The sequence below is a fragment of the Prionailurus viverrinus genome, chromosome D4, assembly GCF_022837055.1.
Source record: "Prionailurus viverrinus isolate Anna chromosome D4, UM_Priviv_1.0, whole genome shotgun sequence".
NCBI lineage: Eukaryota > Metazoa > Chordata > Mammalia > Carnivora > Felidae > Prionailurus > Prionailurus viverrinus.
The window spans coordinates 56405064-56432084 of NC_062573.1; positions in this window are offsets into that span (position 1 = coordinate 56405064).

Below are 27021 nucleotides of genomic sequence, written 5' to 3' on the forward strand. Positions count from 1 at the left end.
TGTGGCCTCTGTTTTCCCCAATCTCAAGATTTCCTTTTAGGGAAGCCACTTATTTTATTTGTTTGTTTGTTTGTTTGTTTGTTTATTATTTAACATGTTTCTTTTTAATGTTTATTTATTTTTGAGAGAGAGAGAGAGAAACAGAGTGCGAGTGGGGGAGGGGCAGAGAGAGAGGGAGACACAGAATCTGAAGCAGGCTCCAGGCTCTGAGCTGTTGGCACAGAGGCCATCACGGGGCTAGAACTCCCGTGAATAAAGAGATCATGACCTGAGCTGAAGTCGGACGCTTAACTGACTGAGCCACCCAGGCACCCCTTGGAAGCCACTTATTTTAAATGTTGGTCCATCTCCCTTAAGGTTGCTAGATAAAATATAGGATGCCCAATTATATTTGAATTTCAGATAAACACTGAATAATTTTTAATATAACTATGTCCCATGAAATATTTTTTTAGCATAATCATGCCCCACTTACTGGATAGGACATATTTTTACTTAAAAAATTAGATATTGTTTATCTGAAAATATACCTGGGGACCCTATACCCTCTCTTATCCCCACCTCAAAGACTTAAAGAGCCTTTAGGCTCAGACCTGGAGACCATCTAGTCCCACCTGGTTCTGATCAAGAAGAGGAAATAGAAGATACTTTTTAAAAAATTTATCAGAGTTTTATTTATTTATTTTGTTAGAATTTAGTGATTTATCACTTATATTTAATACCCAGTGTTCATCCCAACAAGTGCCCTCCTTAATGCCCATCACCCATTTAGCCCATCCCCCCAACCAACATCCCTCCAGCTTGTTCTCTGTATTTAAGAGTCTCTTATGGTTTACCTCCTTCTCTTTTTATCTTATGTTTCCTTCTTGTCCCCTATGTTCATCTGTTTTTTAAACTCCACTTATGAGTGAAATCATATATTTATCTTTTACTGACTGAGTTATTTCACTTAGCATAATACACTCTAGTTCCATACACATTGTTACAAATGGCAAGATTTCATTGTTTTTGGTCGCCAAATAATATTCCATTGTATATATACACCATATCTTATTTATCCATTCATCAGTTGATGGACATTTGGACTCTTTCCATAATTTGGCTCTTGTTGATAGTGCTGCTGTAAACATTGGGGTGCATGTTCCCCTTCGAATCAGCATTTTTCTATCCTTTGGATAAATACTTAATAGTGCAATTGCTGGGTCATAGGGGAGTTCTATTTTTAATTTTTTGAGGAAACTCCATACTGTTTTCCAGAATGGCTGCACCAGTTTGCATTCCCACCAGCAGTGTGCAAGTTTTCGTCTTTCTCCACATCCTCACCAACATCTATTGTTTCCTTAAATTGTTAATTTTAGCCAATCTAGCAAGTGTGAGTTGGTATCTCACTGGGGTTTTGATTTGTATTTCCCTGATGATGAGTGATATGGAGCATTTTTTCCTGTGTCCATTAGCCATTAGTCCGTTAGGGTGTCTTTGGAAAAGTATCTGTTCATGTCTTTTGCCCATTTCTTCACTGAATTATTTGCTTTTTGGTTGTTGAGTTTGGTAAGTTCTTTATAGATTTTGGATACTAACCCTTTATCTGATATGTCATTTACAAATATCTTTTCCCACTCCGTCAGTTGGCTTTTAGTTTTGTTGATTGTTTCCTTTGCTGTGCAGAGCTTTTTATTTTGATGAGGTCCCAATAACTTTATTTTTGCTTTTGTTTCCCTTGCCTCCGGGGACTTATCTAGAAAGAAGTTGCTGTGGCGGAAATCAAAGAGATTGCTGCCTGTTTTCTCCTCTAGAATTTTGATGGTTTCCTGTCTTACATTTAGGTCTTTCATCCATTTTGAGTTTGTTTTTATGTGTAGTGTAAGAAAATGGTCCAGTTTCATTCTTCTGGCATGCTGCTGTCCAGTTTTCCCAGCACCATTTGCTGAAGATATTGTCTTTTTTCCATTGGATATTCTTTCCTGCTTTGTCAAAGATTAGTTGGCCATACATCTGTGGGTCCATTTCTGGTTCTCTATTCTGTTCCATTGATCTGTGTGTCTGTTTTTGTGCCAGTACCCTACTGTCTTGATGATTACAGCTTTGTAATAAAGCCTGAAGTCCAGAATTGTGATGCATCCAGTTTTCAGGTTTGTTTCTGTTTTTGTTTTTGTCAGGATTGTTTGGCTATTCAGGGTCTTTTCTGGTTCCATACAAATTTTAGGATTGTTTGTTTTAGCTCTGTGAAGAATGCTGGTGTTATTTTGATAAAGATTGCATTGAATATGGCTTGGGTAGTAACATTTTAACAATATTTGTTCTTCCATGAGCATGGAATGTTTTTCCATTTTTTGTGTGTCTTCTTCAATTTCTTTCATAAGCTTTCTATAGTTTTCAGTGTATAGATTTTTTACCTCTTTGGTTAGGTTTATTCCTAGGTGTTTTATTGTTTTGGTGCAATTGTAAATGGGATAAATTTCTTGATTTCTCTTTCTGTTGCTTCATTTTTGATGTATAGAAATGCAACTAATTTCTGTGCATTGATTTTATATCCTGTGACTTTGCTGTTCTAGCAGGGTTTTTTGGTGGAGTCTTTTGAGCTTTCCACATAGAGTATCATGTCATCTGTGAAGAGTAAGAGTTTGACTTCTTCCTTGATGATTTGAATGCATTTTACTTCTTTTTGTTGTCTGGTCGCTGGGACTAGGACTTCCAGCCCTACGTTGAACAACAGTGGTGAGAGTGGAGATCCCTGTTGTGTTCCTGATCTTAGTAGAAAAGCTGACAGTTTTTCCCCATTGAGGATGAGATTAGTTGTGGGACTATTCATATATGGCCTTTATGATGTTGACATATGTTCCTTCTATCCCTACTTTTTTTGAGAGTTTTTATTAAAAAAGGATACTGTATTTTATCAAATGCTTTTTCTGCATCTATTGAGAGGATCATGTGGTTCTTATCCTTTCTTTTATGGATGTGATGTATCACTTTAATTGATTTGCAGATACTGAACCAGCCCTGCATCCTAGAAATAAATCCCACTTGATCATGGTGAATAATTCTTTTAATGTATTGTTGGATTCTATTTCCTAATAGGAAATAGAAGATCCTTAAGGCCTCCTAAAAACTTCCTAAGCCCCCTGATTTCTCTGTGACATATTCAAAGATAATTGTCTCCTGGGGAGAGTGGGTTCTGTGCATTTGCAAGGGGCAGACAAAAGTTTCTCTTTGAAGGTAGATATGACCTACCTAGTATCTAACTGATTTGACCTGGCATTATAATCTACCCCAAGAGTCAACTGTGTATAACCCAGAAGCATGTCTTAGGATAGAACAGTTACCTACCAGCTCTCTGTAACTGTTGTGGAGAAACAAAACACTCAACTTAAAAAAAAGAATGTGATAATTCTTATCAGCTGAGGACTTCGATTAAATAACTACTAAGGTCACTTCCCCATAATATCCAAGGTCCCCACTACTTCCTTATCCTATGGCTTTCCACTTTCCATTTTAGACTGTTCTGTGTGAGGGCATTATCAACCTACTGGATACTGGATAATCATCACTGGAAATGACAAAGGAGAGAAAAGACAAAAAGGAGAGAGAGGGGGTTTGATCCTTATTAGGTAAGACAGGGAAAGCCTTTCTGAAAAAGAGGAAAAATGTAAACTGAGATGTAAGTGACAAAAAGGAGTCAGCAAAGAAGTCATACAAAGATGGAGGAAGAGGATTTCAGATAGAAGAACCTGAAGCAAAGTCCCTGAGGCAGAGTAACAGAACATGAATTAGTCTGGATTCCCAGAACTGAGACTGATTCAGTAGATTCTGTACATGCATCAGGAAGAATATAAGCCCATTGTGTCAGTGGATTTGAGGAAGGTGACTTTAACCTGAGAACCTTAGGGTTATGCCCAGTAACTCCCAGACAGTCCTAGTGGTGGGTGCAAGTCTAGAAAGAAGGATGTAATTCTGAGCCAGGAAGCCAAAGGTTTGTGCTAAGCTGGATTCCTCAACTAAACTGGGCCCCTGCATGATTGGTGGCAAGACCAGAGAAAGAGGTACTGACTTGGATCTCAGGGTAAGGCAAGCTCCCAGGTCTTGTTTAAGTCCCCTGGTGATGTGAATTAATTCAGGGACCTTGAATTTGCCCAGGTATTGTTCCAGCATGGATCATGCAAGGCAGCTAGCATCATCCCCTGCCCCAGAGAGAGCCACAGGACCAGATTTGGCACACTGGGGACACTAGAGCCTGTTTGGGGACATACTCTCCCACTCATCCAGTTTTTGAAGCTCAGCAAGAGAGTCCTGATCAGATCTTACAGGGACATCTCTTTGGGTCTTTGAGTGGCTTGCAGCTTCTGATGTGTCCAGTCCTGTCAGGGTGAAGTGCCAAGGATGAGCTGGAGTGGCTTCTTCAAATAAGAGTTTCCAGGGAACCTCAGACTGAAAATCCTACCACATCCTGTTTCCTGGAATTACCCCCAGAATTCCCTTTTGACCAGGCTTCTAGTCACTGTCCTTGGATTGGCCTAGGCATCAGTCTCTGCCCCCAGAACCAACCCAGACCCTACTACCTTCCACACTTCCCATAATGTCCTTTCTTCCCCGGCAGTATAGCTCCAAGGCTAACCACAGGGATTCTAGAGTCCAAATTGTCTGTACTTCATCTCTTCAATCTGTGTGACCTTGGGCAAATCATATACTTCTTGGAGCCTCATTGCATGAAAAAGTAGGGCGAATAATAAATAGGATTTACTTCCTAGGTAAGTTGTGAAAGCTAAAGGAGATAATGCTTACCATGTGCTTAAATACCTTAAACATCAAGGGTGAGCTGTTACTACAAGGCTGCCCCACCCATTACTCTTCTGGCCCAGCTAAAATCTGCCTTTAGTTTGGATGTGAGGTTGCAACTTAACCTGCCAGTGTCCCAAAGTTAGCTTGCTGTCCATTGACTCATTCTCTGCTGCCCCCTGGTGGGCTTTGACCGCGCCCCCCACCCCCGCCCCCGAACCAATGGTCCACCTGATGAAGCAGCTGAAGACTGGCTGCAGAGATGCCTCTTCGATCTTTTCAAAACCCTCCTGTTCACAGTTTAGAGGCCAGAATCCTCTTTACTCATCCTCCTTAGGGCTTAGAACCTTCTTCAGTGCTTTCCACAAGACTGTGAGGTTTTGTTCTCTCACATACATCCCATCAGAAAATGCTAGAAGGTTATAAAATCCATCACTGTAAATAGGAGTTGATGCTGCTTCCCTTTTGTAGGAGAAGCTGAATAAATATAAATGGTATTTCAGAAGGTAGAGAAGGCAGGTAGACATATCTGCAGTGACTGAGGCAGGCTGTGAACAGTGCTCCTTTCCTATGCACTGTAAGGTCCTGGACCTAGACAGAATGACATGGAATCTCAACTCCCATTATTATCTGTGTGACCTTGGGCAAATTACTTAGCTTCTCTGAGCTTCATCAGCCTCATCTACAAAATGGGAATAAATAATAATTAAAAAATTTCTATGAGAATTAAGTGAGATGATAAAATATGTAAAATCACCCAGTGCAGTGCCTGGCAAGTTCCTGGCATGAGAAAGGCTGATGCCTCTGTGGATCTCCCATGAATATGCAAACAGCCTTGAGAGGGAGGGATAGTGGATTAAGCCTATGAACTCATGTTCAGCTGTGGCCTGAGTGCTGCTACATTCTAATCAGCTAATAAGTTATTTCTCATTACAATAAAGGGAGTAAAGGGATGTCAGATGAAGAAGTTCTGAAGGTGAAGGGGCATTGGGGAGGTGGAGACAGGAACAGAATGAAGGCATGTCTACATGGGGGCTAATGGGAATGCCCTAGCCTGGGTATGCCACAGCCTGGAGGTAACTACAGGACAACAGGAATTCCCCCACTCCCTCAGACATCTAAGAGCAAGAGTCAGCTTCTGCCAGCCACAGGCTGGACTCTCGGAAAGAAGTCGGGAGGACTCTGTCAACTCCCCTCTCCACGGGAAAGTTGTTCCAGGAGAACTAGCGTCAGCCCCTACATATGCACAGAAGCTGGCTCAAGTGTCAGAACAATCGCCCAGTCCCACCCTCCTTTTTAATGGTGATCTAGCTTTCTGTTATTTTTTTTTCAAATTTTTATTTAAATTCTAGTTAGCATATAGTGTAATATTAATTTTAGGAGTAGAATTTAGTGATGAATCAATTACATATGACACCAAGTGCTCATCATAAAAAGCGCCCTCCTTAATACCATCACCCACTTAGCAGATCCCAAACCAACCTCCCTTCATCATTCTTCAGATTGTTCTCTATCCTAAAGAGTCTTTATGGCTTGCTTCATTCTCTCTTTTTCCCCCCATTCCATAGGTTCATTTCTTTTGTTTCTTAAATTCCACATGAGTGAAATCATATGTTATTTGTCTTTCTCTGACTGACTTATTTTGCTTAACATAACACACTCTACCTCCTTCCACATCATTGCAAATGGCAAGATTTCATTCTTTTTGATGGCTGAGTAATATTCCATTGTATACACACACACACACACACACACACACACACACGAATACACCCCACATATTTATCCATTCATCAGTAGTTGGGAATTTGAGCTCTTTCCATCGTTTGGCTGTTGTTGATAATGCTACTATAAATATTGGGGTTCATGTACTGCTTCAAATTTGTATTTTTGTATCCTTTGGGTAAATATCTAGTGAAATTTCTGGGTAATAGGGTAGTTCTATTTTTAGCTTTTTGAGGAACCTCCATACTGTTTTCCAGAGTGGCTGCACCAGTTTGCATTCCCACCGTTAGTGCAAGAGGTTCCCCTTTCTCTGCATCTTCATGAATACGTGTTGTTTCTTGTTAATTCTAGCCATTCTGACAGGTGTGAGGTGGTATCTCATCATGGTTTCGATTTGTATTTCCCTGATGACGAGCATATTTTCATGTGTCTGTTAGCCATTTTGATGTCTTCTTTGGAGAAATGTTTTTTCATGTCTTCTGCCTATTTCTTCTAAGTTATTTGGTTTTTGGATGTTGAGTTTGGTAAGTTCCTTATAGATTGTGGATATTAACCCTTCATCAGATATGTCATTTGCAAATATCTTTTCCCATTCCATAGGCTGTCTTTTAGTTTTGTTGATTGTTTCCTTCATTTTGAAGAAGGTTTTATTTTGATCAAGTCCCAGGAGATCATGTTTCTCTTTGTTTCCCTTGCCTCCGGCAATGTGTCTAGTAAGAAGTTGCTCTGGCTGAGATCAAAGTGGTTGCTGACTGTATTGTCTAGGATTTTGATGGTGTCTTGTCTCACATGTAGGTCTTTCATCCATTTTGAATATATTTTGTGTATAGTGTAAGAAAGTGGTCCAGTTTCATTCTTCTGCATGTTGCCATTCAGCCTTCCCAACACCATTTGTTGAAGAGACTATTTTCTTTTTCACTAGATATTTTTTCCTGTTTTGTTGAAGCTTAGTTGGCCATATATTTGTGAGTCACTTTCTCGGTTTTCTATTCTTTTCCACTGATCATTCTGTCAGTTTTTGTGCCACTACCATACTATCTTGGTGACTATGGCCTTGTAGTGTAGCTTGAAATCTGGAATTGTGATGTCTCAATTTTATTTCTCTTTGTCAGGATTTCTTTGGGCATTTGGGGACTTTCCTGGTTCCATAAAAAATTTAGGATTCTTTGTTCTGCCTGTGAAAAAAATTCTGGTGGTATTTTGATAGGGATTTCAATAAACATGTAGATTGCTTTGAGTAGTATAGACATTTTCACAATATTGTTTGACAATCCATGAGTATGGAATGCTTTTCCATTTCTTTGTGTCCTCTTCAATTTCTTTCATAAGTATTCTATAGTTACAGAATATAGAGCAATAGTGGCACAAAAACAGACACTCAGATCAATGAAACAAAATAGAGAACCCAGAAATAGACCCACAAGTGTATGGCCAACTAATCTTTGACAAAGCAGGAAAGAATATCCAATGGAATAAAGACAGTCTCTTCAGCAGGTGGTGCTGGGAAAACTGGACAGCGACATGCAGAAGAATGAACCTGGACCACTTTTTTACACCATACACAAAAATAAACTCAAAATGGATGAAAAACCTAAACTTAAGACAGGAAGCCATCAAAATCCTCGAGGAGAAAGCAGGCAAAAACCTCTTTGACCTTGGCCACAGCAACTTCTTACTCAACACGTCTCTGGAGGCAAGGGAAACAAATGCAAAAATGAACTACTGGGACCTCATCAAAATAAAAAACTTATGCACAGCAAAGGAAACCATCAGCAAAACTAAAAGGCAACCGACAGAACGGGAGAAGATATTTGCAAATGACATATTAGATAAAGGGTTAGTATCTAAAATCTATAAAGAACTTATCAAACTCAACACCCAGAAAACAAATAATCCAGTGAAGAAATGGGCAAAAGACATGAATAGACACTTCTCCAAAGAAGACATCCAGATGGCCAACCGACACATGAAAAGATGCTCCACATCACTCATCATCAGGGAAATACAAATCAAAACCACAATGAGATACCACCTCACACCTGTCAGAATGGCTAACATTAACAACTCAGGCAACAACAGATGTTGGCAAGGATGCAGAGAAAGAGGATCTCTTTTGCATTGTTGGTGGGAATGCAAGCTGGTAAAGCCACTCTGGAAAACAGTATGGAGGTTCCTCAAAAAATTAAAAATAGAACCACCTTATGACTCAGCAATTGCACTACTAGGCATTTATCCACGGGATACAGGTATGCTGCTTTGAAGGGACACATGCACCCCCATGTTTATAGGAACACTATCAACAATAGCCAAAGTATGGAGAGAGCCCAAATGCCCATCGATGGATGAATGGATAAAGAAGGTGTGGAAAATATACAATGGGGTAATACTCAGCGATCAAAAAGAATGAAATCTTGCCATTTGCAACTACGTGGAGGGAACTAGAGGGTATTATGCTAAGCGAAATTAGTCAGAAAAAGACAAATATCATATGACTTACTCATATGAGGACTAAGATACAAAACAGATGAACATAAGGGAAGGGAAACAAAAATAATATAAAAACTGGGAGGGGGACAAAACATAAGAGACTCTTAAATATGGGGAACAAACAGAGGGTTACTGGAGGGGTTGTGGGACAGGGGATGGGACAAATGGGTAAGGGCCATTAAGGAATCTACTCCTGAAATCATATGCTGAGTAATTTGGTTGTAAACTTAAAAAATAAAATAAATTAAAAAAATTAAAAAGAGCTAAGTTTTCCTAACAACTTTACAACCCTAAACAAAAAAAAACAAAAAACAAAAACAAAACAAAAAACGAAAAACCAGAGCAGAAGGCTGACACTCCTGCTTACTGCCCTCAGCCAGAGTGAGTCCCCTCTTTTACGTCTGGAAACAGCACAAAACTTTGGTGCAACCAATCTTTCTTGTGACCCAAGGGATCTTCAGACCATGCTGTCACTCTTGGGATTCTTCCTTGCTTCACCACTTGAGCACCTTTAAGCTGGGCACTTCCCCATGGTAGCGGATTTCCAAAAGTTCAGATTTTGTGCTCAGCTGCTTATATTATTTTGTAGTAGCCTCTGTAAGCAGGCTTCCTCCCTGCAGCCATATCCAGAGAAATATCTTCCACCATAAACTCTCTGTACCTCCTGCCTTCCAAAAGGTGGTCACTTTTCTCTTGTAGTTTTGCAGTTTTTGTTCTCTCAGACCTCCAATTGATTTCTTCAGTGTTGAGAGTGATTTGGTAACTATCTAGCTATGTTCAAGGGATAAGATAAGCTAAGGGTCTCCCTACTCCTCTGCCATCATATCTCCTCTAGATCTTCTTGATGGATAGACCCCTTAATTATGATATAATGCCCTTCCTCATCTCTTGCTACAGTCTTCGGTTTAAAATCTAGCTAGTCTGATATAAGTATGGTTAGTCTGGCTTTCTTTTGACATCCATTAGCATGATGAATGGTTCTCCATCCCCTCACTTTCAATCTGCAGGTGTCTTTAGGTCTAAACTGAATCTCTTATAGGGGGAATATAGAAGGATCTCGGTTTTTTTTTTTAATTCATTCTGATACCCTATGTCTTTTATTTGGAACATTTAGTCCATTTATATTCAGAATGATTATTGAAAGTTATGAATTTAGTGCCATTGTGTTTCCTGTAGAGTGGGTGTTTCTGGTAATGTCCTCTTGTCCTTTCTCATATTTGTTGCTTTGGTCTTTTTTTCTTTTTTCTCCTCGCAAAGAGTTCCTCTTAAAATTTCTTGCAGGGATGATTTAGTTGTCATGAACTTCTTTAGTGTTTGTTTGGGAAACTCTTTATCTCTCCTTCTATTCTGAATGACAGCCTTGTTGGGTAAAGAATTCTTGGCTGCATATTTCTCCCATTCATCACATTGAATATTTCCTGCCACTCCTTTCTGGCCTGCCATGTATCTGTAGACAGATCTTCTGTGAACCTGATCTGTCTTCCCTTATAGGTTTAGGACTTTTATTCCCTTGCAGCTTTCAGGATTCGGTCCTTGTCTATTTTGTGAATTTCACTATTATATGTCTTGGCTATGATCAGATTTTGTTGAATTTAAATGGGAGTTCTCTGTGCTTCTTGGATTTTGGTGTCCATGATCTTCCCCAGATTAGGGGAGTTTTCAGTTATAACTTCTTTGAATAAACCTTCTTCCCCTTATTCTCTCTCTTTATCTTCTGAGACTCCCATGATATAAATGTTACTATGTTTTAATAAGTTTCTGAGTCCCCTAAGTCTGCCTTCAGGGCCCATGACCTTTCTTTCCCTCATCTTTTAGGTTTGTTATTTTCCAAAATTTTATCTCCTATACCACTGATTCCCTCCTCTACTTCATCCATCCTCATTTTTATGGCTTCCAATTGAGATTGCATCTCAGTTACAACATTTTTAATTTCAGCCTGATTAGATTTTAGTTATTTTATCTCTGCAGTAAGGGGTTCCCTTGTATTTTCTATGCTTTTTTTCAAGCCCTACTAGTATACTTATAATTGTTGTTTTAATTTATAGTTCAGACATCTTTATTTTATCTGTATTGATTAAATCCCTCATCATGACTTTTTATTCTTTCTTTTGGGGTCAATTCCTTCAGCTTATCATGTTGTCAAGGTCAGAAAAAAGAAAAAAAAGGAAGCTGGATCCTGTTTCCCCTAGAGCTGAAGCTTTGTAACACTCTATGAATAGTAGGCTTGGTTCATGTGAGAAGTTTGTGCTGGTTTTATGATGGTAGGGCCTGTGGCTGATCCTCAGGAAGACTTGTCCTAGTGGAGATGCGCCTGCAGGATGCTAGGGGAAAGGACTTGGTGTACATGGCTCAAGCCTCCACTTGGTGGTGTTGGTTTGCTCACTGAAGTTAGTCAGTGCTGGTGGGCAGGGTGAAGATGGCATTGTCCAGCTCTCTCATCCCTGGAGCAACGAGGTCGCACATGGCACTCTTCAGCAAGCCCTCACAGAAGAGCAAACAATCATCCAGGTTTCTGGAAGATCCTCATCTTCACCCTCCCTGCATCTAAACTGCCTGTCTTCCAGGTGGCATAGCACTCCTGTGTTTTATATCAGGTACTGGGCTGCATTTCAAAACTCCAAATTTTAGAGATCCACATGGTACAGACCTGAGCTGATCCTCTGGGAGAGGGTCACACTATGCTGTGACTGGTGCTGGCTTGTCCCAGAAATCGGTTATGCTGCTGTGCAGTTGTTTGGGATTTATCGTTAAGTGCAGCAGAAAGCTAACACCAAGGCTCATTGCCCTCAGCCAGTGTTCCCATTCCTATGTTAGTGAATGGGCCAGCCCAGTAGAGCTGGCCAGGTCTTTTGACCCTAGAAAAGATGTGTCATCCCTTCCAAATGCGCTCCTAACAGAGAAAATGCTTCTCCCCATGTGAGCCATGGGAGACAATGGCTCAGACCATGGTGCCCCTACCAGGTTTTTACCCTCCTTCCCCACCAGATCACCACTAAGTTCACCAGGCATGACTCTGGTGATGGTATGGACGTCCAAAACTACAGACTCTGCACTCCATTGTTTACAAAAACCAAAGGTATTCAGCCCCTCTCCTTTTCCCAGTAACGGTTTTAGAGAAGAGTTTTTCTTGCACAATTCCTCATGCACACTTTTACTCTTTCTCTCTCCCTCTTTCTTTTGCACTCCTTTTTCCTCGAACAGGACTCCCTCCCCATCTCAGTACTCACAGCTCTCTCTCCCCCAAATCAACTCTCTGAAGTTCCTACCTTCCACAATGTGGTGCTTTTTTCATCTCTCTTTATGAATTTTTAGCTCTCTCATTCCTTAGATCTTGGGGCTTGAAAACAATTTGATATTCATCTAGCTATGTTTGAGGGATGTGGCAAGCCTAGGGTCTCCCTACTCTTCAGCCATCTTTGTAAGGTTTTTTTTATGTTTGTTTATTTATTTTTGAGAGAGAATAGAGGTCAGAGAGAGAGAAAGAGAGAGAGAGATTGAGACTCCCAAAAGAGAGAGAGTTCCAAGTCTCTCTCCCAAGAGAGTCCCAATGAAGGGCTCAAACCTATGAACTGTGAGATCATGACCTGAGTGGAAACCGAGAGTTGGATGCTTAACTGACTAAGCCACCCAGGTGCCCTGGGTGTTTTTTGATTACTGATTCAATATCCTTGCTGGTAATGTCTGTTATATGTTTAAATGTTATATGTTTTCCTGCTTCAATTTTGGTAGGTTATATGTTTCTAGGAATTTATCCATTTCTTTTAGGTTGTCTAATTTGTTTGTATATAGTTTTTCACAATATTCTTACTTTTTTTTTTTTGTATTTCTGTGGTGTTGGTTGTTATTCTTCCTATTTATTTGTGATTTTATTTATTTGGGTCTCTCTCTCTCTCTCTCTCTCTCTTTGGTATGTCTGGCTAAAGAGACTGTCTTTATTCCATTGGATATTCTTTCCTGCTTTGTCAAAGATTAGTTGGCCATACGTTTGTGGGTCAATTTCTGGGTTCTCTATTCTTTTCCATTGATCTGAGTGTCTGTTCTTGTGCCAGTGCCATATGGTCTTGATGAATACAGCTTGAAGTCCGGGATTGTGATGCCTCCTACTTTGGTTTTCTTTCTCAAGATTGCTTTGGCTATTCAGGATCTTTTCTGGTTCCATACACATTTTAAGACTGTTCTAGCTCTGTGAAGAATGCTGGTGTTATTTTGAAACAGATTGCATTGAATATTGCTTGGGTAGTAGTGACATTTTAACAATATTTTTCTTCCAATCCATGAGCATGAAATGTTTTTCCATTTTTTCGTGACTTCTTCAATTTCTTTCATAAGCTTTCTATAGTTTTCAGTGTATAGATTTTTCACCTCTTTGATTAGGTTTATTCCTAGGTTCTTTATGGTTTTTGGTGCAATTATAAATGGGATCAATTTCTTGATTTCTTTCTGTTGCTTTGTTATTGGTGTATAGAAATGCAACCAATTTCTGTGCATTGATTTTATATCCTGCAACTTTGCTGAATTTATGTCTCAATTCTAGAATTTTTGGTTTTTTTGGTGGAGTCTTTTGGGTCTTCCACATAGATTATCATGTCACCTGTGAAGAGTGAAAATTTGTCTTCCTCCATACCGATTTGGATGCCTTTTACTTCTTTTTGTTGTCTGATTGCTGAGACTAGGACTTCCAACACTATGTTGAGCAACAGTGGTGAGAGTGGACATCCCTGTTGTGTTCCTGACCCTGGGGGGAAAGCTCTCAGTTTTTCCGCATTGAGGATGATATTAGCTGTGGGCCTTTCATATATTGCCTTTATGATCTTGAGGTATGTTCCTTCTTAAACTTTGTTGAGGGTTTATATCAAGAATGGATGCTGTATTTTGTCAAATGCTTTTTCTGCACCTATTGAGATCATGTGGTTCTTATCCTTTCTTTTATTAATGTGATGTATCACCTTGATTGATGCAGTATTGAACTAGCCCTATATCAAATGAATAATTCTGACTGTATCATGCTGAATAATTCTTTAAATGTATTGTTTGATAGTATCTTGTTGAGAAATTTTGCATCCATTTCATCAGGGATATTGGTCTATAGTTCTCCTTTTTAGTGGGGTCTTTGTCTGGTTTTTGAATCAAGGTAATGCCTCGTACAATGAGTTTGGAAGTTTTCCTTCTATTTCTTTTATTTTTTTAATTTTTTTGGAACAGTTTCAAAAGTATAGATGTCAACTTTTCTTTATGTGTTTGGTAGAATTCCCCTGGAAAGCTATCCAGACCTGCAATCTTCCTTGTTGGGAGATTTTTGATTACTGATCAATTTATTATTTTGTTAATTAATGAAATTTGAGTAAAATTACAAGAACAGCAGAGGTCCCATGAGAAGCCATCATGGTACCCCATCTCCAGCCAGAGTCTGGAACATACTGGCACTGGAGGTTTTGGTATTCATTTTCCCTCAGATAGGTTTACTTATATTCCCACTGTGAGAACAAAATGTTGATATCTGATAATACTTACCTGAGATTCATCTTCTGGTGTTTTAGGTATGCTCTTCATTGTTTGTGAAGAGGGACACAGGGGCTTAGGTTAATATTGCAAGTATTAGAGTTATAATAGAAACAAAGAGGAATGCCCAAGTGAGAAAAATTCCAGTTTGTGGAGAGTCTATGTGATGCATAGACAAATCATCAGTGTTAATAGACCCAGTGTCCTTTGGTAATAGAGGAATCATTAGATGAGATAGGAATTTCAAGATCTTACCAGGAGACTAGATCAAACATAGGAGGGCTAACAGGATAAGTCCAATAGGGAAAAGTAAAGTGTGGGTGGCTGAAAGCAGCAGGTAAAGAATGAAGACACATTAGCAGGAGTATTACCTTAGTTGAGTGGGCAGTAAAGTAAGAGATGATGGACAGAAACATTTTCAGAGGTCACAGGTGTGCCTGTGTTGATTAACACTGCTTCAGCCTGTGAAGTTAATTTCTTAACATCACCCCAGGATATATCTCAGTTGGCTGAGTGGCCAATATTCCTTTTCTTTGTTTTTTTTTTTTAATGTTTACTTTTGAGACAGAGAGAGAGCATGAACAGGGAAGGGTCAGAGAGAGAGGGAGACACAGAATCTGAAGCAGGATCCAGGCTCTGAGCTGTCAGCACAGACCCAATGCGGGGCTCAAACTCACAGACCCCAAGATCATGATCTGAGCCAGAAGTCCCAGGCTCAACCGAACTAGCCACCTAGGGGCCCCAATATTCCTTTTCTTTGATTCGACATCCCATTGGAAGGGGCCACTGCCATCAATTTGAAGTCTGGTATTGGATTTCTGAGTCCCTCGTGCCAGCTTATGATGTGGTTTTATTAACTGGGAAGGTACACATACAGGGCCTTGAGGAGAAAACACAGCAGCATAACCCCTCCCCCAGGTTAATTAACAATGGTGCTGGACCCTTCCAGGTTGCCCCTCATTGGGCAATCTATATCATATCTTGGTTTTGGGGAGTTCCTGTTCCATTTGAAAATGAACACTGCAGAATGAGAATTTCTAATTATAAATGATTTAATGTGAATAGGGCTTTCATTAATCTGGCCACAGGGGTAGCATTTTCTCCCTTTTGTCTCAATAAAAGTAGTTTTAGGGTGCCATTTGCACATTCCACAATGGCTTGACCTTGTGGGTTATAAGGAATTCCAGTGAAGGGACATATATTCCATTGTTGGAAGAAGAGTTGTAATTGTTGTGAGGTGTAAGTTGGGGCATTATCAGTTTTGATCTTTTCAGGTACACCCATTGCTGTAAAGTATTCCAGTAAATAAGAGATAACATGTGAGATGCGTTCTTTCTGGGAAGAAGCCCATATATATATATACGGAAAAAATGTCTATAGACACATGCACCCATTGAGACTTACCAAAAGATATGTGTGTAACATCCATTTGCCATAATTGATTGACTGTTAGGCCCTGAGGGTTTATTCCATGGAGAAAGTAAGTAGAGGAAAATTATTGACATTCTAGGTAGGAATGAATGACATTCTTTGCTTGAGCAAGAGGAACGGAAATATATTTGGATAGAGAGCATGTACCTTGGTGAAAAAAAGAGTGAGAAATGATAGTGGATGAGAAAAGTGACCCTGTTAATAAAGAGCCAGCTAAGTCATTTCCATATTTAAGGGGCCCAGGTAAATGAGAATGACTTTGAATATGAAATATGAAAATGAGATGATGATGATGCATTTGCAAAAGTTCTTGGGCTTCTAGAAACATATTGAGCAAAGGTTGATCAAGGTTAGTATTGAGAGTGGCACAAGGAATGTCATTAAGTAATTATGCAACATATTGAGAGTTGGTAATTAATTGGTTGATTCAAAAATGTTTTGAGAGCCAATATAGCAGCAGCTAGCTCAGCCCTTTAGGTAGAAGTAATGGAAGCAGTGAAGGTAAATTTCCAGGTGGCATTTTCGGTCCATGTAATGACACCTCAGAAGGCCATTTTTGTGCCATAATAAAATAATATACCAGTAAGAGCATCAAAAATTGATTGTTTGGAAATGAGGGGTTTAGCAGAAAAATGAAGAAATTGAAGGCCTTGGATCCTTTTAGCATGTGGGATAGAATAAAGAAAATTACCTGTGTAATCTGCCATAGTGATTTGGAAAAGTTAATTTTGGGTCCAAAGGTATTCAATCTCATCTTTATTAATTCCTGGAAAAATAGATATAGGGTCAGTCCTGGTAAGTTGAGTGATTCAATTACAGCTCTCATGGATTCATTGTAGTTGGAGTGACAAATAAGGAGATACCTGACATTTGAGTTGGGAAGGTAAAAATAACCATTCAATGATTATACATTTAGTAGGCAAAAGTTGACAACTCCAGTGGGAGAATGGGTGTGTTTAAAATGAAAATAACGAAAGGAAATAGGGATTCCTGCTGATCAATAAAGGTAATGGAAGCCTGATGGGCTATGAGATGCAATTGCTCTAGAGCTTTTGGTGTGACATGCTGAGGGTAAGTAGGGCTAGGGTCCCCTCTTAACAAGTCAAACAATGAAGTAAGCTGATGCGTCAGGATTTCTAAGGTGGGTCTGAGCCAATAGATATGTCCTAAGAATTGTTGTAGTAAACTAAGTGTCAAAGGGTTAGGGAGATGAATATGTTGTGGGATGACATAACTTTGCAAAAGTTTATATCCTAAATATTTCTATGGAGCCTACCTGTTAATTTTTTCAGGAGCAATGAGGAGGCCGACAGAAGTAATTGAAAAAGAAATTGTGAACAAGTCTCGAGAATGTTTTGTTGGGGGACTGCTAATAGAATATCATCTTTGTAATGAAAAATGAGAACTTGGGGAAATTGTTCTGGTGGTTGTTAAGGCTGCAGTAACGAATGACTGACACATGGTGGGGCTGTTCAAAATGCCTTGTGGCTGGAATTTCCAGTGAAATCTCTGTGTATGTTGATGATTGTTAATATTAGGGACAGAGAAAGCAAATTTTTCTTTGTTATCTGGATGTAATGGAATAGTGAAAAAATAATCTTTTAAATCAATTATAATGATATTATAATCTCGAGGGATTAAAGCTGGGTTAGGTAGGCCAAATTGCAATGGCCCCATTGGGATCAAAAGAGTATTAACAGCACTTACATCGTAGAGGAGCCTCCATTTCCCTGGCTTCTTTGGAATATAAAAAATTGGAGGGTTGAAAGAGCTAGTTCAACATGTCCAAGATTAAGTTGTTCTTTCACTGGTATTTGAATTTGATTTAATTTCCCCCCTTTTAAAGGCCATTGTGGGGCGCCTGGGTGGCTCAGTTGATTGAGCCTCTGACTTCGGCTCAGGTCATGATCTTGCAGTCCGTGAGTTTGATCCCCGCATAGGGCTCTGTGCTGACAGCTCAGAGCCTAGAGCCTGCTTCAGATTCTGTGTCTCCCTCTCTCTGCCCCTACCCCACTCATGCTCTGTTTCTCTTTCCCTGTCAAAAATAAGCTTAAAAAAAAAAGAAATTAAAGGCCATTGCTCCACCCAGACCCATTTTCCAGTTTTCCAGGACAGTTTGAGTTGGATATTTTTCCAGCAATGGCCGTTAGGGTAAATTTGACTGTATGGACAGGTTTAATTGGGTAAGGCCCAACCCCATAATGATATTGGGAGGTCAAGGACAAATGGGGTAATGGTAGCCTGGTGTCCCTCCACGTCAGTACAGGTGACAGGAAATTTACTTTGTAAAGGAAGTCCTTGTTCCTAGATCCCAGTTATGGTCTGGGTTGTGGAGACAAGGGGGATCTCAGATGGCCAATCATGTGTTTTAATAACTGTAACATCAGCCCCAGTATCAATTACACCATTAATTGTTTGGCTTGCAATTTTTATTTATAAAGTTTGTGTGTTGTATGGGCATGGCCCAGAATGCTTCATCTTTAGGATTAGTGCTACTAAAACCTTTAGGACCATGCCTAGCATTGGCATTTGCCAGCCCCCCAATAAGGTAATATAAGCAACTGTGCTATAGGGATATTTTAGGGAATCTCTGTGTAAACAGAGGAAGTAAGCATGATACGAATTTCTCCAGTAAAGTCAGAATCAATAACTCTAGGTAAAACAAATATCCCCCTTTAAAGTGGTGCTAGATCTCCCTAATAGAAGTCCCATGTAACCAGGAGGCAGGAGGCGAAAAATGCCTGTAGGCCTTTTCTTGACTTCCCCCATGATATTAAGGGTTAAATTAGACATAAGGGCCAAATCAAGTCCCACACTGCCAGAGGTGGTGGCCAGGAGATCAGAGATTAGTCTAGGTTTTTATTGAAAGGGTTGCTTGTTGATTTGTGGATCTATTCCTTGGCATTCATATTCCAAATTTGTGATGCCTGACTCCTGTTTTGTTTTGAGGCACAGGAGTTGGCACCTCTCTTCAAGTTTCCCGGAATAGAGTTACCTTGGGAATCTATTGATCTGTATTGATTGGCCAAATGATATCCTATTTTATATTTTGGGCATTTTTGAATAGGAGGTTTGGGTCTTGTTTTCAATATTTAAAATATTTTGGGGGTTTTAATGCTGAGGCTAATCACACTGCTTTATAGGATCCAATCCCCACATTTTGATAAGCTTTAATCATTTCAGCAATATTAGGGTTCAGTCCCTTTAAGGGAGAAAGGATCTTCTGGAAATCTTGGTTAACATTTTCCTATATCAACTGAAGAGTTCAAACATTTTGAGCATCCACATTATCAACCTGTCTTAAGATAGCAATTTGTAATCTTTCAATAAAGGACATATAGGGCTCATTTTTGCCTTGCTGGATGGGGGCAAAGGAACCCATGTGTGTCTGAGTATCAGAGATATGGGACAAAACTTTAGATGCCACATCTGAGATCTGGGGAAAAATTCTGCTGTCCATGTTTATTTAAGCCTGTACAGTCATATAGGGACTCTTTCCCAAAAGCATGTCCATTCCAATAGGAATTCCATTATTTAAATTCTCCATAGCTGTAATATGTAAGGCATCTTTAAATTTTTGCAACCAGAGGGAATACTGAGCAGTATTGAGAACTGTTTTAACAAAAGTTGAGTTGATCCCAAGGGGTCATCTCATATCCTCCCCCTATTCCCTCTATAATTCCCTTGGTAAAGGTGCTTGAGAGTCAATTTTTGCATATGCTTTTATGAATCTTCTTAAACACATGGAAAGGGTCATGCAGAGGTGCCTGGACTTGAGCCCATAGAACATGGAAGGCAAATCCTTCCTGTTCTTGTCCTTCCTTAAACAATCTACCAGAGAAAGTGTGGGGGTTGAGGACACTAATGTAGGATCCTCTGGCACAGCCAGAGGAGGGGAGGATGGAGGAAGTGGAGGGTCCTGCATATTATTGGAGTCAGGATTAGACATATTTGGCAATGTGCCAGGGGCTACATGTTTTGGGCTCCTAGCCATAAGGCGAGATGGAGGAAGTGAATTAGGAAGCAGAGGGATTAAGTCCTGCCAACTATTTTTATCAGGTTTTTCTTGTAAAGCATGAATGGGAATGGGGTATAAGTTCCAAGTGTGTAAATGAAAGATCTTTACTGGGTGGAGAACATTTTTTAAGCAGCTCCTTATGCTCTCCCAATCAGCCAGTTCAACGGACCTCTTAGCAGAGTACCATGGGTATTGCTGATAAATGATAAAACACAGTTGGGTTTGATCTTTGTCTGGAATTTTACATCCTGATGAGTTCAAAAGCATATGGAGTTGCTCTTTATGTATATTATTCTGTTTAGATAATGAAATTCCCATGAGGCAAACATGAAAACAAAACTGAAAGAGACAAGAAGATGAAAGATTCTGCACGTCTGATTGGAAAAGGAAAGATTAAGGATATTTTGTTCACCTTGTTGTGGGCACTGAGTGCTGGTAGTTCCTACCTGAATGAGTGGACATGCTTTTTTACCTTTTCTGGATTTGAGAGCTGAGGCATGCAGCCAGGAGCCAGTTGATTCTGTCAGTCCCTACTCGGGCACCACTTGTAGCCATGCACGGAAGTAAAACTTCTCTGACACTTAGACTGAGCGGATGTGCAGGGCTGCCTCTGCCAGCAAAAAATAAGCAGCTGCAAACTGCACATAGTCTTTATTTACTATTCACCAGGTATAAACATCAAAGAATGTTAAAGCATGAGAGGAAAACATAAGGAGCCTCCAGACATAGACCAAACACACATTTGGTGTTTACAGGAAAGCATGCAGGGAAGGTATGCAGTTTCAAGGACTACTGGGCAATTACATGATCTCCTGGGAGATCATGGGGCACTATTCTCATAGTGCTATTGTGCTATTGAAATCAGAACATCACTGAAGTTTCACCAATTACCCCATTCACTTTCCCAGGGCTTACAATATATTCTCTAGAAATAACTCCACATGAAATAGAATAAAAAGTTTTTAAAATAAAAAGATACAGTAAAAACAATGAAAATGAATTTTTCTCTTTCTCTATCCAAGAAAGAGAAAGGAAAAAAAAAAGAAAAAAGAAAACAATTTAAACAAAAATAGAAGCAAAGAAAATGAACAAATAAATGAACCAGCAAACAGAATGAAACCTGAATGAAGTTACATCCAGTTCCCCCTAAAACTGCAATTGTGAAGCAATCTATAGTCCATACACTAAGCAGGTGGAATGATGTGCTGGTCTTCTGGGGATGTGTTGGAGGGCACAGTTGGGTGGGCTTTGGTGTAACAGCTCTGTTCTCTATTATGTGGCAGTACTTTGCTTTCTGGGGGTATCACTGTGCATGCACACATGTGCGCATGCACACACATGCACACACACATGTGTGCATGCATGGAAGAGGTGGAAATGGCCTCACCCAGCTCCCTAGTCTCTGGCACAGGAACTTTGCACTCTCACCAACTTACCATGAAGCACACCTCCCTTGTCTCAGGCCTCCATTCACTCCCCGCCTCTACCCTGTCCATGTCCAAGCTGTCCACCTGCCAGTGGGCACCTCCCTCCAGAGTTCTGTCCCACATACAGTTGTGTTTAAAAACCCCACACTTCAGTGACCCCTGTGGCTTGGACCCACACCAACTCTCTGGGGGAGGATCTCACTGAGCAATGGCCAGGTGTTGGCTTGCCCCAGAAAATGTTCATGTGATCACACAGTGACAGAGGTTCAGATGATGGCAAATCACAACACATAGCCAGCACAGGTTTCACTGCACTCTGGAATTTTTGTCCAATACCAGCAAACATGGCTGCACTCCTGGGTCCACTGAGACCTTTGCCTGTGGGGGCCTTATGGCCTCCACCAAATACATTCCAAGCAGGGTAACCACTTCTCCCTGTGTGGCAGATGGACTCCCCCCGCCCCCCACCCCAGACCAAGCTGCCTGCTCCTGGGGATTCTCTCTACTTCCTCATCAGAGCATTTCCAGGCACTGAGCCCTGAAGCTTCAGACTCTGTGCTCCACCGCTGATAGAATCTTGGTGTATTGAAACCCTCTCCTTTCTCCCCTTCAATGGTTTTGTGGAACAGATTTCTTGTTCAGTCCCTGAGTGTTTTCACTCTTTCTCTTTCTCTCCTGCTACTTTCAGGGAAGTGCTTTTCTTGAATGATACCTATGTGCCATACTTTCCCCCCTCTCTTTCTCTTTCTCTCCTTTCTCTGCAAAAATGGCTCCTTATGGGGCACCTGGGTGGCTGGGTTAAGCGTCTGACTTCAGCTCAGGTCATGATCTCAAGGTTGGTGAGTTCAAATCCTGCATCAGGCTCTGCACTGACAGCTCGGAGCCTGGAGCCTGCTTCGGATTCTGTGTCTCCCTCTCTCTCTGCCCCTCCATTTGCACTGTGTGTGTGTGTGTGTGTGTGTGTGTGTGTGTGTCTCAAAAATAAACATTTTAAAAAATTTAAAAAATGTCTCCTTACCCTCTTCTGTTTTTTCTCCCTCAGTTCAACTTTCTGCACCATGTACCTGCTGAGTTGTGTGGCTCAAGTTATGCAGATTGTTGCATTAATCCTCACAACAATATTCTAGGTATTCAAAATGGTTTGGTTGGTACTGATTTAGTTGCCTTTCAGGGGTGAAACAAGCTCAGGGTCTTCATGCTGCTCTGCCATCTTAACTCCTCCCAATTTGTATGTCTTTTATTTAGTTTTCTTGTCTTATTGCTGACACTAGGATTTCCAGTACTATGTGGAACAGTGGTGAGAGTGGTGAGAGTGGACATCCCTGTTGCGTTCCTGACCTTAGAGGGAAAGCTGTCAGTTTTTTCCTACTGAGGATGATAGTAGCTGTGGGCCTTCCATATACGGCCTTTATGATATTGAGGTATGTTCCTTCCTACCCTTCTTTCTTGACGGTTTTTATCAAGAAAGGATGCTATATTTTGTCAAATGTTTTTCTGTATCTATTGAGAGGATCATATGTTTCTTATCCTTTCTTTCATTAATCTGATGTATCATGTTGATTGATTCGTGAATATTGAACCACCCCTGTAGCCCAGAAATAAACCCCAATAGATCATGGTGAGTAATTCTTTTAATGTACTTTTGAATTCAGTTTGCTAGAATCTTGTTGAGAATTTTTGCATCCAGGTTTATCAGGGATATTGGCCTGTAATTCTCTTTTTTAGTGGGGTCTTTGTATTTGAAATCAGATAGTACTGGCTTCATAGAATAAGCTTGACAGCTTTCCTTCCATTTCTATTTTTTGGCATGGTTTGAGAGGAATAGGTATTAACTCTTTTTTAAATGTCTAGTAGAATTCCCCTGGGAAGCAGTCTGGCCCAGAACTCTTGTTTGTTGAGACATTTTTGATAACTGATTCCATTTCTTTGCTTGTTATGGGCCTGCTCAAATTTTCCTATTTCTTCCTGATTCATTTTTTGTAGTGTGTGAGTTTCTAGGAATTTGTCCGTTTCTTCCAGATTGCCCAGTTTGTGGCATATAACTGTTCATAATACTCTCTTATAGTTGTTTATATTTCTGTGGTGTTGGTTGTAATCTCCCCTCTCTCATTTGTGATTTTATCTATATGGGCCCTTTCTATTTTCTTTCTGATAAGTCTGGCTAGGGATTTATCAATTTTGATTATTCTCTCAAAGAACCAGCTCTTGGTTTCATTGATCTGTCCTGTTTTTTTGTTTGTTTCTACATTGTTTATATCTGCTCTCACCTTTATTATTTCCTTCTTCTGATGGATTTGGGCTTTATTGGATGTTCCATTGCTAGTTTTTTAGGTGTAAGTTTAGACTGTGTACTTGAGACCTTTCTTGCTTCTTGGGAAAGGCCTGGATTGCAATATACTTTCCTCTTAGGACTGCCTACTTTCCTCTGAGGACTGCTGCATCCCAAAGGGTTTGGATTATTTTACTTTCATTTTAAGCAGCTTTCATGTATTTTTAAAAAATTTCTTCTCTAATTTCTTGGTTAACTAATTCATTCTTTTTTTTTAATTAAAAAAATCTTGAGGCTTCTGGGAAGATGGTGGCATAGGAGGATGCTGGGCTCACCGTGTCCTGCAGATCACTTAGATTTCACCCACACCTGCCTATAACCCAGAAAATTGCCAGAAGACTAGCAGAATGGATTCTCCAGAGCCAAGCATAGACAAGAGGTCCACAGAAGAGAGTAGGAAGGGTGGAGAGGTAGTGCGTGCTACAAGGACTGGCAGGAGGGAGCCAGGACAGAGGGGCAGCCCGCTGGCAAAGCAGAGCCTCCGAGTCTGGCTTGCAAAAACAGAGGGGCCAGACAGAGTACGTTCTGACAGCAAGTGGGACTTAACATCTGGAAGGTTATAAGTTACCAGATCTGCTCGGAGAATGGGAGGGCTGCAGGACAACGGGGGGGGGGGGGGAGGGGAGTTGTTGAGCCCCAGACAACATAGCACAGCTTGGCAGGGAACAAAGGTGCTCACCAGGGCCATCTCCCTCACCCATCTCCCAGCCAAAATCCCAAAGGGAACCAGTTCCTGTCAGGGAACTTGCTTGCACCACGCAAACACCCAATGCTGGCTTCTGTGGATCCATCCCTCCGGCGGGTCTGACTCCCTCCAGGTGCCACAGGGCCCCTCCTGAAGGGATCTCCAAAGCAAAAGCAAGCTGAGCCTGCCCCTACCCCCCCATGCACCTTGCCAATCCACCCCAGCTAATACACCAGATCCCCACCACCACAAGCCCTGGCAGTGTGCAAGTAGCCCAGATGGGCCATGCCACCCCACAGTGAATCCCGCCCCTAGGAGAGGGGAAGAGAAGGTACGCACCAGTCTGACTGTGGTGAGTTGGGGCCAGACATCAGGTCTGACTGCGGCCCCACTTACCAAAGCAAGTTATTCAAGACAGCACAGGGGAAGTGTCCTGCAGTTCTACACAACTCCAGGGACTATCCAAAATGACCAAACAGAAGAATTCCCCTCAAAAAAACCTCCAGCAAATAACCACAGCTAACGAACTGATCAAAAACGATTTAAAAAATATAGCAGAAAGTGAATTTAGAATAATAGTCATAAAATTAATTGCTGGGCTTGAAAACAGTATAAAGGACAGCAGAGAATCTATTGCTACAGAGATCAAGGGACTAAGGAACAGCCAGGAGGAGCTAAAAATGCTATTAATGAGCTGCAAAATAAAATGGAGACAACCACAGCTCGGATTGAAGAGGCAGAGGAGAAAATAGGTGAACTAGAAGATAAAATTATGGAAAAAGAAGAAGCTGAGAAGAGAGATAAAAAAAATCCAGGAGTATGAGGACAAAATTAGAGACCTAAGTGACACACTAAAGAGAAATAATCTACGCATAATTCGTATTCCAGAGGAGGAAGAGAGATGGAAAGGTGCTGAAGGTGTACTTGAAGAAATCATAGCTGAGAACTTCCCTGATCTGAGGAACGAAAAAGGCATTGAAATACAAGAGGCACAGAGAACTCCCTTCAGACATAACTTGAATCGATCTTCTGCATGACATATCACAGTGAAATTGGCAAAATACAAGGATAAAGAGAAAATTCTGAAAGCAGCTAGGGATAAACGTGCTCTAACATATAAAGGGAGACCAATATAACTAGTGACGGATCTCTCTACTGAAACTTGGCAGGTCAGAAAGAAATGGCAGGAAATCTTCCATGTGATGAACAGAAAAAATATGCAGCCGAGAATCCTCTATCCAGCAAATCTGTCATTTAAATAGAAGGAGAAATAAAGATCTTCCCAAACAAACAAAAACTGAAGGAATTCATCACCACTAAACCAGCCCTACAAGAGATCCTAAGGGGGATCCTGTGAGACAAAATACCAGAGACATCGCTACAAGCACGAAACCTACAGACATCACAATGACTCTAAACCCATATCTTTCTATAATAACACTGAACGTAAATAGACTAAATGCTCCAACCAAAAGACATAGGGTATCAGAATGGATAAAAAAAAAAACAAGGCCCATCTATTTGCTGTCTACAAGAGACTCATTGTAGACCTGAGGACACCTGTGGGTTGAAAGTGAGGGGATGGAGAACTATTTATCATGCTACTGGAAGTCAAAAGAAAGCTGGAGTAGCCATACTCATATCAGACAAACTAGACTTTAAATTAAAGGCTGTAACAAGAGATAAAGAAGGGCATTATATAATAATTACAATGTTTATCCATCAAGAAGAACTAACAATTATAAATGTCTATGTGCCGATTACAGGAGCCCTGAAATATATAAAACAATTACTCACTAACATAAGCAACCTTATTGACAAGAATGTGGTAATTGAAGGAGACTTTAATACCCCACTTACAACAATGGATAGATCATCCAGACACATGGTCAATAAAGAAACAAGAGCCCTGAATGTTACACTGGATCAGATGGACTTGACAGATATATTTAGAACTCTGCATCCCAAAGCAAAGGAATATACTTTCTTCTCGAGTGCACATGGAACATTCTCCAAGATAGATCACCTACTGGGTCACAAAACAGCCCTTCATGAGTATACAAGAATGGAGACCATACCATGCATACTTTCAGACCACAATGCGATGAAGCTTGAAATCAACCACAGGAAAAAGTCTGGAAAACCTCCAAAAACATGCAGGTTAAAGAACACCCTACTAAAGAATGAATGGGTCAACCAGGTAATTAGAGAAGAAATTAAAAAATATATGGAAACAAAGGAAAATGAAAATACAACAATCCAAACGCTTTGGGATGCAGCGAAGGCAGTCCTGAGAGGAAAATACATTGCAATCCAGGCCCATCTAAAGAAACAAGAAAAATACCAAATACAAAATCTAACAGCACACCTAAAGGAAAGAGAAGCAGAACAGCAAAGACACTCCAAACCCAGCAGAAGAAGAGAAATAATAAAGATCAGAGCAGAAATAAACAATATAGAATCTAAAAAAACTGTAGAGCAGATCAACGAAACCAAGAGTTGGTTTTTTTGAAAAAATACACAAAATTGATAAACCTCTAGCCAGGCTTCTCAAAAAGAACAGGGAGATGACCCAAACAGATAAAATCATGAATGAAAATGGAATTATTGCAACCAACCCCTCAGAAATACAAGCAATTATCAGGGAATA